General features: G+C 35.2%; 4 non-coding genes across 4 annotated transcripts; all 4 read right to left on the bottom strand.

Annotated features, from left to right (window-relative positions):
* Nucleotides 1–7,575: 7,575 nt before the first annotated feature.
* Nucleotides 7,576–7,661, bottom strand: Trnaf-gaa (transfer RNA phenylalanine (anticodon GAA)). Its single transcript is given in 2 exon segments — nt 7,576–7,611; nt 7,625–7,661. It is a non-coding gene; the product is annotated as a tRNA-Phe (tRNA).
* A 1,078-nt stretch (nt 7,662–8,739) lies between these two features.
* Trnaf-gaa (transfer RNA phenylalanine (anticodon GAA)) lies at nt 8,740–8,825 on the bottom strand. The gene is given in 2 exon segments: nt 8,740–8,775; nt 8,789–8,825. It is a non-coding gene; the product is annotated as a tRNA-Phe (tRNA).
* Nucleotides 8,826–9,903: 1,078 nt separating this feature from the next.
* Trnaf-gaa (transfer RNA phenylalanine (anticodon GAA)) lies at nt 9,904–9,989 on the bottom strand. The gene is given in 2 exon segments: nt 9,904–9,939; nt 9,953–9,989. It is a non-coding gene; the product is annotated as a tRNA-Phe (tRNA).
* A 1,078-nt stretch (nt 9,990–11,067) lies between these two features.
* On the bottom strand, nt 11,068–11,153 carry Trnaf-gaa (transfer RNA phenylalanine (anticodon GAA)). Its single transcript is given in 2 exon segments — nt 11,068–11,103; nt 11,117–11,153. It is a non-coding gene; the product is annotated as a tRNA-Phe (tRNA).
* Between the last annotated feature and the right edge of the window lie 4,248 nt (nt 11,154–15,401).

The following is a 15,401-nucleotide window of genomic DNA, read 5'->3' on the forward strand; positions in this document are numbered from 1 at the left end:
ATTCCTTTAAGCAAACAGCGCAGACCCAGATGAGACGCCGCATCATGCGGCGTCTCATCTGGGTCTACGCTGTTTGCAATGTCCTTTTTTCAGGACGCTAGGCATAAATGGGTTAATGGGGAATCAAAAACGTTATGACTAGTGGCAGTGTAATCAAAACCACCGGATTCTAATCGTATTGATACTATTTGTGAAACAAAATGACATACGTCTTTGAGTAAGAACACCGTCGAAATCCTTGTTTGAAACCGCGATAAGCAGACAACTCATGTCCTTGACGCTTTGCATTATTGTTTAGTTCTTTGATTACAATAGACCATTAGTTATGTCTTTTGTATCTGCTCATATATTTTATTCCATCCCTGTGTGTATATACAAACGGAAAATAAAAAAAGGAAGTGCAATATTTGTTTCATACAGGTATACATGTAGACAAGTTATTGTGTACGACACATGTATGTTCACATGTAACTATTCTTTTTTCCACTAAACATGGCATATTTTAACAGTCTGATAGTTAAATTTGGTACTGAAACGAACGACCAACAACACATATAGAGGGTTAAGGATAGCTTTGTTTACAATACTAACTATAGCTCCAAAACTTAAAAACGCGCTTAATAAACAAGCGTGGCAAATCAAAGTAGATGAGTGCAACAGGTCATGAAATAGAGTCATTAAATATATTCATGTTAAAAGTATTGGTCATAACGCATGTTCAAGTATTGTTACAAATTCAAGGATATGAAGGCATACAAAACAAACACGATAATTTTATGCCCGAAACCCCTCAGTTAACCCATTTATGCCTAGCGTCCTGAAAAAAGGACATTGCAAACAGCGTAAACCCAGATGAGACCCGCATGATGCGGCGTCTCATCTGGGTCTGCGTTGTTTGCTTAAGGGAATTTCTGTAAGAAATATTCTAAATATAGAAATAAGTATACTAAACATCCCTAATTTTGGAAATAAATTGATCCAATTTAAAAGGATGGGAGAGTCCACTAGGCATAAATGGGTTAATGTGAAAGTGAGGGTGTGAGTAACACAAAGCATCCTTGACGGAAATTGCGCGCAAACTGCCAGACACAATCAGCCGGTCAATCAGTAATTAATTTGCACGTGACTGATAAGACCAAACTGAGGCCTTTACAAGAGGCAGCGGGTGTGTTAATCTTTCCACTAAATACCATCAAGAACCTTAAATATACGATGCAAATATACGGCATTTACCTTGAAAAAACTATACTAAAAGCATACACTTGCGCGTATCGTCTGCTCATTCTGGCTCCCATTGACGATTAACAAGCAGTCTTTCAATTCATCACTGATTCATGTTGCGGAGAAAACCAAGCGTTTCTAATCTGCTCAGTTAACGTTGTTTAAGACATTCATAAATTCAATTTTTATTTATGCAGTTCGCACAGGCTAATCATGGACGACACTTTCCGCTTTTATGGTATTTTTCGTTTAAAGGAAGTCTCTTCTACACAAAAATCCAGTTAAGGCGGAAAGTGTCGTCCCTGATTAGCCTGTGCGGACTGCACAGGCTAATCTGCGACGACATTTTACGCACATGCATTATATCCAGTTTTCTCAAAACACGACACATTTTATTATTGTTCGCAGATCTGAAGGTGAATGCCAATTATAACACTACCGTATATTTTTTAGGTGACATTGTCAGTCAATTGTTTGTGTGAAATTATGTTCTTCTAATATTTGCTTAATTTGAAAAGTATTGAGTTTTTTTTATAACCAATGCATAACGCAACTCGCAAAATGTGTAATAATATGCATTTTAACTGCGTCACATTGTATTATAGCTTTCCTTTATCTAAAACTTTCTTTTGAAACAGCTATTATATAATTCAAATAAAAAGGAAAGCAAACGAGACAATTTTTATAATAATGCAATGAATGTAAAACTAAATAACAACTTGTATAAAGATCTTATGAAAACTACTGCGTTACTGTACTAATAACCACGGTAGTGTGTAAGGATAACTGCAGACTGTTGTCTGCGATTGATTATAATTGTAATTGTAAGTCGGTTATTGATGTGAAGGAAAGAGCAATCAAGGTTTAAACTTTTCAAAAACGTTCAAGTATAACTGACATCAATAAACAACACAAGTGATGATGACGTCTGCTAAAACGCGACTATTCACGGCGACGTCGGGCCAAAATCACAACATTCTTCCAGCCGAGCAAAAACAGAAAATACATATGAAGTAATATTAACTTACGACAGATATTAAAAGTAAGTAAAATAGAATTATTGCAGTATAATTAAAAATCTAGTCATTAGACTATCTATGTTATGCATTCCGTCTCTCTTTGTTTTATACAATTTAGTAATTATTGTTCTTAATGGAAAGTCGACAGTTTTCTAAATCACTGCGATGACGGTTATCCGCCCTCACACCTAAAATGTCCTTTGTTGAAATAATGTCCACCAAGCACGTTTAGTCTATTAGTTTATTAAAGTCTCATCAGCAAACATAAACAATAAAACATATGCATAATAATAAAATGCTGCCACTCGAAAGTATCGAGTTATAGGAGACTAGAGTATTATATCAACACAAGAATCATCATATAATTATAGTAAAATGAAAGGGAGCTAACCCAAGAATTAAAATTACAGAAAACTATAACATGAACTACAGAGTTAACTCACTTCCAAATACCATAAATTGTATAGTCTCTACTTAAATCTGGACCTCAGTTCAAACATCAATTAAAACAGCTTTGTACAATCTTAGATTTATGAGACTAAGTCACATATGGCACTGTACAGTTAAAGACTATATTACATAATAAAAGTTTGATTGCCCCCACTGACTTCACCTTAAAATTGTCCATAAGTAATTAACCATAAAATACTGAAAGCGAAAATAAAGCACCATGTTTACAAAGTCATATATCGCCTATGGTCAGACGATCTATGAACTGGTCAGTGGTGACACACAAACACAGGAATAAAACATGAATTATCAAGTTTAAAAGGTACTGTTAAGTCATTTATACAATAAAGTCTTAAGTGTTAAAACAGTTTTCATTCTAGGTCGGAAATGACAAACACACCATTTTATTAATAATAACTGAATAATGAATCAGTGCAAAAACTTTCAACTTTAGAGTGAGCGAGTCAACTGGAAAGATGTGTACTCATCTCCCACCTAGATCATTAATTTACATTAAAGCACACTAAAAGAAATACTAAGGTATGCATTTGCTATTTATACAGAATATTATAGCAAAGTTGAAGAATATTGTAACAGGTTTTGGCTGTAAGTTTCACCCATCTATGCCTAGCGTCCTGAAAAAAGGACATTGCAAACAGCGTAGACCCAGATGAGACGCCGCATGATGCGGTGTCTCATCTGGGTCTGCGCTGTTTGCTTAAAAGGAATTTCTTTATGAAATATTCTAAATATAGAAATAAATATACTTGACATCCCTAATTTTAGAAATAAATTGATCCAATTTAGAAGGATGGGAGAGTCCACTTGGCATAAATGGGATAAGCTTATTCTCATCACCTAAATTCACAAATTCTTGCATCAGACTACTTGATTTCTCCACCAATGGAGATCCAATATGTTCATATGCATTGCATGATAGTAATACATGTTTTTCATATTCAACCGAAGTTTTACATATTGGACAAATTCTTCTCTCAACAGGAATATTTTCATATCTACCAGTTTCAAGCTTTATTGGTGCTAATACAGTTCTGAATTTAGCTAGTGCAGACTTATGCTTACGGGGCAAAAATATTTTACAATAATGCTCTGTTTTGTAGTCGTTTTCCAGCAATTTACATGTTCTTAATTTATTACCACTATTTCCATTTCGACCAACGTTTCTATCAAGTTTAGCTCTCCATTCATCCACATACATTGACATAGATTTAAGAACAACTTTATCACAAAATGACTTTGACGATACTGTTACACAGTTACGTGCATATTCTACTAAGTCTAGCTTTTCCATATATGTATTAGACATGAATTGCCAATTCTTGCATCTAGTGTCACTTTTCATCAAACATGCAGAAAATACCTTACAATTGACTCTGTTAACCCTTTGCATGCTGGGAAATTTGTCGTCTACTAAAATGTCGTCTGCTGAATTTGTAAAATAAGCATTTTCTTCATTTTTTTTCAAAGAATACTATCAGAATAGCAAACAGGCCTTTAAAATTCGGTTCCCGCACTGAAAGGGTTAACATCCATTCTAATACATATATGCCACTGTAGGAATACAGATCTCCACTGTTTTACGTGTGGTGGTTGCCATGCTAACTCTCCATATAGAGCTGCCGTAGGTGTATACCGTCCTACCCCAAGATAGTAAAACATTGCCCTATTCTGTATGGCATATATGCAGGAAAAGGACCTGGTTTCCCAACTAAAAAAAGCACCATAAGATATGACTGGCCAAACCATTGAATCGTACAGCTTAACAAAAACATCATATGGCATGGATCCCAATGATTTAGATTTGGCAATAATTAACCCCAATGCTCTAAAGCACGTGTTAAGCAACTGAGCTTGATTCATGTCGACGCTTTCGTCAATGCTCTCGCAGTCTGGATGTTCTTGAACGTCGCAGATTTGTTTTTAAATGTGCCTCAAATTCGGTCTAGGCTCTATTCGGCTGATGCTATCCGAGATGGCCTAAATGTCGACGCATTCGCTCTCCTGTTAACCAAAAGTCGTTGTCCCTAATAAGTTAGTGAATGGTTTAATATTGTCTGCAATAAATGCAAGGCTGTCATTATCTTCAAGTTGCTCGTAAAAAATAAGTTCCTCTGTTGATAACGTATTGATAGCATGTAAAAGTTCTATATTTTATGATAACAAATACAATGATTTTTACGTATATTTACTAACCGTCAATATATTTTCGTTGCGTTAAGAAATTACAAGTGTGTGTAGATATTAAGTTGTGTGACATAATAAATAACAAACAATTTAAATCCAGAAACTCTTTCAGCAAATAATGTCTGGTTCTTAAAAATAGTATAAAATTAGACGGAAAATATCATGACAAAGTCATGTAAAATGTGATCACTTCTTTGAATAAGTGTCACCAAACAAATCATTTGAGGCTTAAACAGGTTTAAATCGCTACTTAATATTAAACCAACTAAAATCTTGATTGCCATGTACCCTCGGGTCAATTAAGGTTAAAAAGCTAGGAATGGATCATGAACTATATAATATATATTCATAGACTGTTAATTTAGGTTTATAATTGTTTATCCTTATACACGGGAGATCACCCAAGTGCTACCTTCACTATCTAAAGAGAGTGGTAAAAGACGTGGGTTGTTTCCCTTAAAGTAATCTGGGCTGTTACCCATGTCACACAGGCACCTCCTGTCACAGCGCTGTTAAGTGGAATGTATTCAGAGACCCGAATAAGCATGTAGCCTAAAAGGCATTTATTCCAAAAATGTTGTTGAATTTGTATTTTTTTAATATAGATTAGCCCTTTTCACCGTGATACTTTGCTTACAAAAAGCTGAATTGTTGAATCTTTTACCATGCGTTTGTTATGGAACGGTTTGTATATGTGTTTGTTGTTGTTTTGTTTTTGTTTTTTTAGAGGGGGAGGGGGAATATTTCTTGTTACACATGTGTTTTGCGTTCAGATATGTTATATGTATTTGTATAGCCATATAAGAAAAATGCCCCGCCCCTGGCGGCCATGTTTTTCAACAAAGCGGAACCATTTTCTAACTCTTCTAATATATTATTGGGACAAATCTTCTGACCAAGTTTCATGAAGATCGGACAATATATGTGGTCTGTAGAGTGTTAACAAGGTTTTACTATAGCCATATATAACCATATAAGGAAAAATGCCACGCCCCTGATGGCCATATTTTTCAACCACTTGGAAACATTTTCGAACTCGTCCAAGATATTAATGGGACAAATCTTCTGACCAAGTTCCATGATGATCGGAAAATAAATGAGGCCTCTAGAGTGTTAACAAGGTTTCACTATAGCCATATTAGGAAAACTGCCCCGGCCCCCTGGTGGCCATGTTTTTCAAGCAACCGTAACCATTTTTGTGGCATCTAGAGTGTTAACAATGCAAATATTGACGCCGCACGACGGACGACGGACAAAACAGGGGCGTAGCTAGCATTTTTTTTAAGCTGAAGGCCCGGATATGATACATAAAAATGGGGGGTTCGGAGGTCCTCCACCTGAATTTTTTTTAATCTTATAACGCCCGTGGTGATAATTAAAGCAAATCTAGACAAATAATAAGATAAGAAAATATAAGACTTTGGTCTGTTTTTCTTTGATATCTTACTGTTTTATCTCAATGTCAGAAAACTTAAGTATACTGTATTATCTTTATACGAGGGAACTAAATTTTAAAACGATTAGGAACAGAGAAACATTTTAAAGTGTAACAGTGCACTTATTCACAAGTCAAACCATGGGAATTCTTTCCAATAATACTGCATGTTTATAACCCGACCCGGATTCAGTCAATGCATCGGGATACGTGGCCAAGTGCTTACATTTTAATTTTCCACGGTCGTAAACATCATTCCAAATGTTTCTTAAAAATCCAACGATAATCGATTACAATTAACTAAAGTGTTGAAAGGGAGACAAGTAGATCTACATGTAGATCTATGTAAACTTGTAACAGCAAGTTACGTGAAAAGAAGTGAGCTAGAATCTATGCACATAAAAGTAGAGTTGATAATTGGAAGAAATGTCCTTTGAACACGACCAGAATCCATTGTCTGAGGATTACGTCAATTTGAAATAAAGATTTCTAACACATTACCCCATCAGGGTCAACATTTTAATATGTTTTTCGAAGTCGAAGCATTTTTTTTCATGTTTCAAAAAAATTATAGGCCCGGGCCTGCTGTGCCTAATAGCAGCTACGCCCCTGCAAAGGGTGAGCACAAAAGCTCACCACGAGCACATTGTGATAAGATGTGCTCATATGAGCTAAATTAAATAGTGTCTTTTACTTCCATGTAAACACATGTTTCCCGCTGAACGAAGGAATACAACGAAAGATATCCGATTCCCTCGTAAACCATGCTCAAAAGCCTAAAAAATCGCAATAGGCTACACGTCACTAATACGACTCGTATATCTATCTATCAAAGCCCAACTTCTAAAAACAAAATTAATTAAGACAAAATATATTACATTTGTAACTACAAATCACAAATGCATTCTCAATTACTTTAAATCAAATCGTAATGCTGAAATTGTTTTAAAATGTTTGAAAAATAATGTTAGTAAAATATTGAATCTAGCTCAATTGAAATATAGCTTGGAAGGTCACCGTTTACGATGGAAAGATAACATTTCATTTTTCAACGACATCAAATACAACTTCTAACCAATGCGTGCACTTAAGAATGTTTAATAATGTTATATATCTGTAATTAACTGTAATGTTTGGAATCGCTTACAGTCGTTAAAGGATTGTGGGTGGGGTTAACAAATCGCTGTATATAAATAAAAAACTAACTTTCAACAAAAAGTATCAGCCGCCGAACTGTTCCGTTCGTGCCGGAACCCGGGATTGAACCGGGGGCCTTTAGATGTCAGTTTGCAACCTTCAGTCTAACGCTCTCCCAACTGAGCTATTCCGGCTGATAAAATCTATCTTGTACCACAAACACCGTACTCTTTACCGATAACTATCGATTGTCTTAACTATACCATATATGAACATAGCTTTTATCAGCATGGTTAAAATGCAGTACATGTATGACTCACAGGTGGTTAGCGTGTGGCTATGATATTCATTAGTGAAAGCATCATTTTGAATGATAAATAATCGTATCATAACGAAAATTTTAACTTTTCTGAAAAAAATCACTGTCAAATATATAATATTATTATGAGCTAAATTATAATTATTATTATGAGCTAAATTAAAAAGTGTCTTTAACTTCCATGTAAACACAAATTTCCCGCTGAACGAAGGAATACAACGAAAGATATCCGATTCCCTCGTAAACCATGCTAAAAAGCCTAAAAAATCGCAATAGGCTACACGTCACTAATACGACTCGTATATCTATCTATCAAAGCCCAACTTCTAAAAACAAAATTAATTAAGACAAAATATATTACATTGTAACTACAAATCACAAATGCATTCTCAATTACTTTAAATCAAATCGTAGTGCTGAAATTGTTTTAAAATGTTTGAAAAATAATGTTAGTAAAATATTGAATCTAGCTCAATTGAAATATAGCTTGGAAGGTCACCGTTTACGATGGAAAGATAACATTTCATTTTTCAACGACATCAAATACAACTTCTAACCAGTGCGTGCACTTCAGAATGTTTAACCCATTTATGCCCAGTGGACTCTCCCATCCTTCTTAATTGGATCAATTTATTTCAAAAATTAGGGGTGTCAAGTATATTTATTTCTATATTTAGAATATTTCTTAAAGAAATTCATTTAAGCAAACAGCGCAGACCCAGATGAGACGCCGCATTATGCGGCGTCTCATCTGGGTCTACGCTGTTTGCAATGTCCTTTTTTCAGGACGCTAGGCATAAATGGGTTAATACTGTTATATATCTGTAATTAACTGTAATGTTTGGAATCGCTTACAGTCGTTAAAGGATTGTGGGTGGGGTTAACAAATCGCTGTATATAAATAAAAAACTAACTTTCAAGAAAAAGTATCAGCCGCCGAACTGTTCCGTTCGTGCCGGAACCCGGGATTGAACCGGGGGCCTTTAGATGTCAGTTTGCAACCTTCAGTCTAACGCTCTCCCAACTGAGCTATTCCGGCTGATAAAATCTATCTTGTACCACAAACACCGTACTCTTTACCGATAACTATCGATTGTCTTAACTATACCATATATGAACATAGCTTTTATCAGCATGGTTAAAATGCAGTACATGTATGACTCACAGGTGGTTAGCGTGTGGCTATGATATTCATTAGTGAAAGCATCATTTTGAATGATAAATAATCGTATCATAACGAAAATTTTAACTTTTCTGAAAAAAATCACTGTCAAATATATAATATTATTATGAGCTAAATTATAATTATTATTATGAGCTAAATTAAAAAGTGTCTTTAACTTCCATGTAAACACAAATTTCCCGCTGAACGAAGGAATACAACGAAAGATATCCGATTCCCTCGTAAACCATGCTAAAAAGCCTAAAAAATCGCAATAGGCTACACGTCACTAATACGACTCGTATATCTATCTATCAAAGCCCAACTTCTAAAAACAAAATTAATTAAGACAAAATATATTACATTGTAACTACAAATCACAAATGCATTCTCAATTACTTTAAATCAAATCGTAGTGCTGAAATTGTTTTAAAATGTTTGAAAAATAATGTTAGTAAAATATTGAATCTAGCTCAATTGAAATATAGCTTGGAAGGTCACCGTTTACGATGGAAAGATAACATTTCATTTTTCAACGACATCAAATACAACTTCTAACCAGTGCGTGCACTTCAGAATGTTTAACCCATTTATGCCCAGTGGACTCTCCCATCCTTCTTAATTGGATCAATTTATTTCAAAAATTAGGGGTGTCAAGTATATTTATTTCTATATTTAGAATATTTCTTAAAGAAATTCATTTAAGCAAACAGCGCAGACCCAGATGAGACGCCGCATTATGCGGCGTCTCATCTGGGTCTACGCTGTTTGCAATGTCCTTTTTTCAGGACGCTAGGCATAAATGGGTTAATACTGTTATATATCTGTAATTAACTGTAATGTTTGGAATCGCTTACAGTCGTTAAAGGATTGTGGGTGGGGTTAACAAATCGCTGTATATAAATAAAAAACTAACTTTCAAGAAAAAGTATCAGCCGCCGAACTGTTCCGTTCGTGCCGGAACCCGGGATTGAACCGGGGGCCTTTAGATGTCAGTTTGCAACCTTCAGTCTAACGCTCTCCCAACTGAGCTATTCCGGCTGATAAAATCTATCTTGTACCACAAACACCGTACTCTTTACCGATAACTATCGATTGTCTTAACTATACCATATATGAACATAGCTTTTATCAGCATGGTTAAAATGCAGTACATGTATGACTCACAGGTGGTTAGCGTGTGGCTATGATATTCATTAGTGAAAGCATCATTTTGAATGATAAATAATTGTATCATAACGAAAATTTTAACTTTTCTGAAAAAAATCACTGTCAAATATATAATATTATTATGAGCTAAATTATAATTATTATTATGAGCTAAATTAAAAAGTGTCTTTAACTTCCATGTAAACACAAATTTCCCGCTGAACGAAGGAATACAACGAAAGATATCCGATTCCCTCGTAAACCATGCTAAAAAGCCTAAAAAATCGCAATAGGCTACACGTCACTAATACGACTCGTATATCTATCTATCAAAGCCCAACTTCTAAAAACAAAATTAATTAAGACAAAATATATTACATTGTAACTACAAATCACAAATGCATTCTCAATTACTTTAAATCAAATCGTAGTGCTGAAATTGTTTTAAAATGTTTGAAAAATAATGTTAGTAAAATATTGAATCTAGCTCAATTGAAATATAGCTTGGAAGGTCACCGTTTACGATGGAAAGATAACATTTCATTTTTCAACGACATCAAATACAACTTCTAACCAGTGCGTGCACTTCAGAATGTTTAACCCATTTATGCCCAGTGGACTCTCCCATCCTTCTTAATTGGATCAATTTATTTCAAAAATTAGGGGTGTCAAGTATATTTATTTCTATATTTAGAATATTTCTTAAAGAAATTCATTTAAGCAAACAGCGCAGACCCAGATGAGACGCCGCATTATGCGGCGTCTCATCTGGGTCTACGCTGTTTGCAATGTCCTTTTTTCAGGACGCTAGGCATAAATGGGTTAATACTGTTATATATCTGTAATTAACTGTAATGTTTGGAATCGCTTACAGTCGTTAAAGGATTGTGGGTGGGGTTAACAAATCGCTGTATATAAATAAAAAACTAACTTTCAAGAAAAAGTATCAGCCGCCGAACTGTTCCGTTCGTGCCGGAACCCGGGATTGAACCGGGGGCCTTTAGATGTCAGTTTGCAACCTTCAGTCTAACGCTCTCCCAACTGAGCTATTCCGGCTGATAAAATCTATCGTGTACCACAAACACCGTACTCTTTACCGATAACTATCGATTGTCTTAACTAGACGCAATGTCGGGTAATTCCGACAGTCGTCTAATTTCGACACTTTTCACAATATTTATCAGACCTGTCTTAAATCATTATCATCCCGTATGATTTCGTTGTAAAATGTGACGTAGTTGGTGTTGTGACGTCACCAGATAACATCTCTCTATCAAACGTCTCGCTGATTGCATGTAAGTGAGTCATTAAAAATACGTACATGGTATTACTTAGAGAATTTGTATAGCGTTATGAGCTTCGTTAAGGGAGATTACATAATTGTCAATTACGTCCCTTCAGGATTTCGCTGTATTTCTGGCATTTGTACAAGTTCTAGTATAAAATTTGTTTCACTTGACCCTGTATTTGTGTTTGAATAGGGCCAAGCGTTTGTTAAACTATGATTTGTGGGGTGTCGAAATTATCCTCCGATTTTATACGATGGTGGGTAATTTCGACACTCCAAATGTTTTCAAGCATTTCCAGCGCATATGGAAAGATAGATTTGTTAAATAGAATTACTCTTTTAATGGTTGACGCAGCTTATTGAATATTATATTTAGCTCTCTCCATATCTTGTCAAGCAGATTACATAAAATTAGAGCTTTTTAAAGATTGTGAAGGTAATTAATTAATGAAAATGTATTTATTTTTTTTACTTTATTATATCGTTAATTGGATCAACTGTGATCACCGCGGATGCTGCGCAACCACCGTAAACACCCGTCTGCGAGGGTCATTCACGCGTTTTAAATGTACACGTAGAAAAGAAAATCATATACATGTGTACTAAATGTAGATATTATATGTATGTGCACACGTATGCACTTAAATTTGTACAGTACATAACGTCGGAAACGTGAATAAAGCGTTTAGATGATCAATACTATTAACTCTTAATCGCAATACCAAATATTTCGCGAGATATTTTAACTTTAGTTGAAATTCACAACATGACATTCTTGAGCACTCTTATCGTCTATATTACCCTCACATAATTTGCTTTAAAAACGGAAATCGGGCGTATATGGGATTATCGAGTATAAATGGATAAAGATGGGAGAAGTTGCAGGTATTCGATAGATACAGTTGACACATATGTATTGGAGGCGTTTTATTGTCGCCAATATATTTTAAATACTTATCACATCCTTTCGACCAGCATGTACATAAAAATAGAATTTATTTATTCATTATCACGTTTAAATGAAAGGGATCAATTCAATACGCTTATGCTCAATTATATGTAGCGAACACGATGGACACCGAGGTAGATACTATGGGTCCGCGGTGATTCGCGGTGTTCGTCTATGGCAAACGGCCCCCGCGACATTTGATCTGAATACCCATCGCGGGGTTCATATTGGTAAGCTAACAGTGAGATGAACATTGCGGCGAGTGGCGTTTGTTTAAGTACACGGTGTTTGTACTGTATATTGAGTCAAGTGGGAGCACAATACGAACTCTAAATACAATTTATTTATAATTTTCTGATTTGCAAATTAACACTAGTTTAGTATAATCCTATTTATTTAAGCTCCACTGCACGGAAAGCCTGCGACTTATTGAAACACTCTCTCCTGATCGCTAGGCGGACACCACATCCACTAAACCACCACAACCTTTATTTACAATCGATTGGTCATTGTCGGCTCGGGTACTACTTACATGTACCCCGGGTACGCTTAAGTATACTTACTATACCACGGGTACGGTAAATAAACTAAAACCTACCCGGGAATTTTTACGCTAAATCGGTCGTCGTCGGCTATTTTTTTAAGATTAATTATGTTTATATTAATGTCAATTTTCTGTTAAATTGCCTCTATATTATCGGAACCCATACTCAAAAAGCATTTTGATTCAGTTTATAAAAACAAATAATAGAAGTTTGTTTCGTAATAACGGTAATCGGTAGCGCGTTTTACGACATCTGATTTGGGGCGGGAATAAAGCTCGGGTACAGTCTAATTTCGACCGGGTACGTTTTAGTATATTTACCGTACCCGGGATACATGTAACTATACTTCAATGTTCCCGGGGTAAATGTTAGCAGTACCCGAGCCGACAATGACCAATCGAGCCTAAGTAACACTAGACATTAAAGAGATCGTGAAATTCTATTAATTGAGAGATACACTGCAAATAACTGATTAAAACAGTTGTTGAAAATAATACAAAGACAAGTGTCGAATTTAGCCGCTAATTGTCGAAATTAGCCGCTTACTGTCGAAATTACACTCCGCTGCATTTAGTTAACTTAAATCGCTCAAAGTTTTGAGTTATGCCGGCAACGATAATAACGTTCGTTAGCAAATATCAACAAGTCAAAACGGTGTTTTTCGTTAAGTTTGGGCACTTGGAGGGTAATTTCGACACATCAGGACCAAATCAAATTTTACTCTTAGGGTGTCGAAATTACCCGACTTTGCTCATGGTCATAGCTTTTATCAGCATAATTCAAATGCAGTACATGTATGGCTCACAGGTGGTTAGCGTGTGGCTATGATATTAATTAGTGAAAACATCATTTTGAATGATAAATAATCATATTATAACGAAAAATAAACTTTTCTGAAAAAAAAAATCACTATCAAATATATATATAACAAGGTATCCAACTCGAAATCATCCGAAAACGGGGTGCATCGCTTTGAACAGCCATATCTTCATCAATTTTGCAGCGATTTTCACGATCTCGGTCTTATTGAACGCAGAAATGAATTTCCTTTCTGGAAATGTATATGTCTTGCAATTTTACAAATTTTACAAATACTGGGTCAACTTTTAAGAAATAACACGATACACTTTTCAGACACGGCGCGAAAAAAGGCATGTATGACCGTCTAATTCGCAGACCATGATATTAAAGGTAAGCATTGTATTGCCTTATTTTATAATCCATGAGTACCGGTACGTGTAACAATCAAATCATATGGAAAATATTGTTTTCCAAATGCATCACTGCTGATCATATTGAAAATGGAATGGATTTTAATTTGTATTTTATTTGTATTTTTGGTGAGCATTATCATTTGCGGTTGCCTATGCAAATTGAACTTTATGTCTACTACAATTACAAATGCATTTCTCATTATATTATATGTTAATGACTACGAGCGCTCATGGACCAACACTGTCCATTAAGACAAAACATTCAAAGGGAAATAACCTACTTCTCCTGACATAAGTATTGGCAAGTCCACCTGGTTGCATCTGTACTCGCTTATCTTCATATTGATGAAGCATAAAAATTCTGAAAACTATTCATAACTGTGCAAGAAAGTCCATTCATTAGCCAAGTGACTTCTTCATTCTTGGCTGTACAGGTAAAGAAGACAGAAAGAAGTCAGTCCCGAACTTGAGTACATCATAGTAAAAAATAGTTCTCATTATATGTGCTTAAATATTTATCTGGTGGATAAAAAAACACAATAAATCGCAAGCAGAATGATTAAATTGCATCTGCCAAAACGATGCATCTATACGTATTTGCCTACCAGCGTCGAAATATATGTATAATATTGAGCGCGTTTAAACAGTCTCAATCCGAAAATTTCTGATAAATATCATTATTGAACACGAAAATGATGCACAGTATGCAGATACGTCGTTTTTAACCCATCTATGCCCAGTGGACTCTCCCATCCTTCTTAATTGGATCTATTTATTTCCAAAATTAGGGATGTCAAGTATATTTATTTCTATATTTAGAATATTTCTTAAAGAAATTCATGTAAGCAAACAGCGCAGACCCAGATGAGACGCCACATTATGCGGCGTCTCATCTGGGTCTACGCTGTTTGCAATGTACTTTTTTCAGGACGCTAGGCATAAATGGGTTAATAACTTTTCATGTACGAAACTATCAAAGGCAATTGCATTTGAGACGTGTTATAATTTAGTCCCGTTTATTAAAAATCGAATTTAGAATGTCTCGTTTATTAAAACAATCCGAATTTAAAGGCATGTTCAATTATAAAGCTATGTCATGATATGGTTTTTCTCCTAAACGGGCATTAAGCTTATGCACTACTTTCACTCTTAACCCTTTGCATGCTGGGAAATTTGTCGTCTGCTAAAATGTCGTCTGCTGAATTTGTAAAATAAGCATTTTCTTCAATTTTTTTCAAAGAATACTATCAGAATAGCAAACAGTTTGGATCCAGATGAGACGCCACGTTCTGTGGCGTCTCATCTGGA

The sequence above is a fragment of the Dreissena polymorpha genome, chromosome 8 (genome assembly GCF_020536995.1).
Source record: "Dreissena polymorpha isolate Duluth1 chromosome 8, UMN_Dpol_1.0, whole genome shotgun sequence".
Classification (NCBI taxonomy): Eukaryota; Metazoa; Mollusca; class Bivalvia; order Myida; family Dreissenidae; genus Dreissena; species Dreissena polymorpha.